Below are 2893 nucleotides of genomic sequence, written 5' to 3' on the forward strand. Positions count from 1 at the left end.
CCTTGAGTTTAGGTGGCAACTTCTTTTGAAAGATTATGCTGCACTCTTCAGTAAGTGCAACCCTCTCATAATCCTTAAGCTTCCTTTTGTTTGAAAGAATTTCTTTCATAAACTTCACATAGCTCAGCATATGTTCAAGAGCTTCAACAAATGGGATATTAATGTGAAGCTTCTTGAATACATCTAAGAATTTAGCAATCTACTGGTCAAGCTTGTTCTTCTTCAAGCCTTGAAGAAAAGGAATTTGATAAATCTATCTTGTGGCAATGATGCTTGAATCTGAGCTTCAGCTTTGTTATGTTGTAGGTTTCCTTGATTATACTTCTGATCTACAGGCTTTTTCTCTATGGTGTTCAATTCCTTTCCGCTCCTCAAAGTGATTGCATTGCATTGTCCATTGCCACTTCTTCTTGGATTTGCCTCAGATGTGCTAGGCAAATTTTGTTGTTGTCTCTCAATCAACATACCTGCCATTTGACTTAGCTGAACATCTAAATTTCTTATTTGTGCAGACTGATTTTGCAACTAGTAAAAGTTTCATTCATGAACTGGGTTTGAGTTGTAGCCAACTGAGCCATTGCTTCTTCCAAATTTATTTTCTTCTCTTGTGGTGGATTGCTTTGTTCATGCATGATCGAGTTATTTTTCCAAGATAGGTTAGGATGATTCTGCCATCCTGGATTGTACCAGTTGGAGTAGGGACTATTTTGTTGCATATTGAAATTCCCCACATATTAAGCTTGCTCTATTATCATTTACGAAAAAGAACTACCATCTGGACATTCAAAGCTTTGATGAGGCCCATTACACATTTCACAACCCAGAGATATAGCCTTTATTGCATTTGCTGCCAAATTACTATTCTTTAATTGCTTTAAGAGTACTACTATTTGGGTTGAAAGGTTAGTAATGACATCTACCTCATGTACTACAGCCACCTTCCTTAGCATGTTTCGCTCATTAGGCCATTGCTAGTTTTTAGCAGCCATATCTTCTCGCAATTCATACGCCTCATCTATAGTTTTTTTTTCATTAAAGCTCAACCTACAGATACATCCACTAGTGTTCTAGTGGTGCTATTTATGACTTGGTAAAAGTTTTGAATCTGCATCCACTTATGTAACCCATGATGAGGACATTTCCTTAATAATTCCTTATATCTTTCCCAAGCCTCATATAAAGTCTCGCCTTCGTATTGAGCAAAATTGTTAATTTCAATCCGCATCTTTGTTATTTTGGCTGATGGAAAGATTTTGGCAAGGAATTTCTGAACTAGATCATCCCATGTAACAATGGAATCTGGTGGCAATGAATTCAATCAATTTCTTGCTTTATCCCTCAGAGAGAAAGGAAATAGACACAGACAAACGACTTCATCATCCACTCCACTATACTAAACTATATTACAAACTTCAAGAAAGTTCGTGATATGAAGATTGGGGTCTTCATTAGGCAGCCCACTGAACTGGATTGCTTGAATCATTTGAAGAGTCACAGGTTTCAGCTCAAAGTTGTTCACTTGAATTATCGGCCTCCTAATCGTTGGTTGAATGCAAGTAGATGTCATTGCATAATCATGCAAACTATTGTTTGATTGGCCACCATTGGATTATTAAATACTTGCTCATTTTCTGGTGCATTGCTCCTAGCTCTTTCTTCCCAAGGATTATCCATGGCATCTGGCGATTGATTATTTGTAAGTCTTTTCTCCTTCCTGTTGCTGCAACACGTATATTCCATTTCAGAGTCAAAAGGTATGAGATTTTCTGTACTAAACTTTTGCATTCAAATTTAACAATTTTGATATAAAGAAAAGAAGAAGAAAAAATCAAGAACAATGAATTATAAAGTAAAACCAGAGTTTTTTGATCTTGATATAAATAAATAACACAATCCCCAGTAACGGTGCCAAAAACTTGTTGGGTGATTTTTATAGTGCAAGTATTCACTATCATAAACAAGTAATATAATGATAAATGAGTGTTACCCCATGAGGGTTGATTTTATTAACTACCAAAATTACTTTAACTCAAATTCTACTTGATTAATAAAATTTAAATATTTAATTTAGAAAGATCTAACTCAAGGACTAGAGAGAGATAGTTAGACGAGGAGAAATCAATGTTTAGAGATTCTAGGTTTTCTGAATTCACCTAGACTAATTCCACCTAGATCATCTAGTTCAATCAATCAATGTTTGCTTCTTATGTTGTCATCAGATTTCCCTAAATTATATATTAATCTTTCTCAAGCATCAATAGCTTATTCTATTAGATTAGTTAACATCATCTCTGAGATAACTGTGAATCTATAGAACTCATTAAACTCTAGAAATTTATAATGATGCATGCAACCTCATAAATATCTCAATCTTATGATGATTGTATGATATTTCAACCAAAACCCAATTCCATTATCAGCTCTTAGTCTCAAATTGAATTAGTAATCATGTAATTGGTGATCAAGCAATCACAATAATTAAGCATAGAATAAAATATCCAACATAGTATTAAAACAAGCTTCAATTAAATTAAACAAAGATGAATCTAGGTTTTCATAGTTTGGCTACATCATAGCCTTAGAAAAAAAAGTATTTAGAACATGATAATTACCAAGCTTGACATATTAACAAGGTTCATAATCAAATAAATAAAGAAAACCTAAAAAACTAAAGCTTGACCATGAATCCCAGCCGAATCTTCGCTCTCAGCCTTTTGATCTCCACAAATTCTCATCCACTTTTCGTCTCAAACCCTAGCCCTTTTAAAATTTTAAATCAAGGTAGTCCCTAGGTGCCAAAGAGTGTGGCACCTAGGCATTATACTTTATGTTTTACAACTTTTACTATTGTAGCGCCTAAACACTGCAAGCTAGCGCCTAGGCGCTAGATTTT

General features: G+C 34.5%; 1 non-coding gene across 1 annotated transcript; it reads left to right on the forward strand.

The window, feature by feature from the left end:
• Positions 1–1121: 1121 nt before the first annotated feature.
• On the forward strand, positions 1122–1228 carry LOC120264059. The gene has a single exon (XR_005537240.1). It is a non-coding gene; the product is annotated as a small nucleolar RNA R71 (small nucleolar RNA).
• Positions 1229–2893: the final 1665 nt, after the last annotated feature.

This window comes from Dioscorea cayenensis, chromosome 6 (genome assembly GCF_009730915.1).
Source record: "Dioscorea cayenensis subsp. rotundata cultivar TDr96_F1 chromosome 6, TDr96_F1_v2_PseudoChromosome.rev07_lg8_w22 25.fasta, whole genome shotgun sequence".
NCBI lineage: Eukaryota > Viridiplantae > Streptophyta > Magnoliopsida > Dioscoreales > Dioscoreaceae > Dioscorea > Dioscorea cayenensis.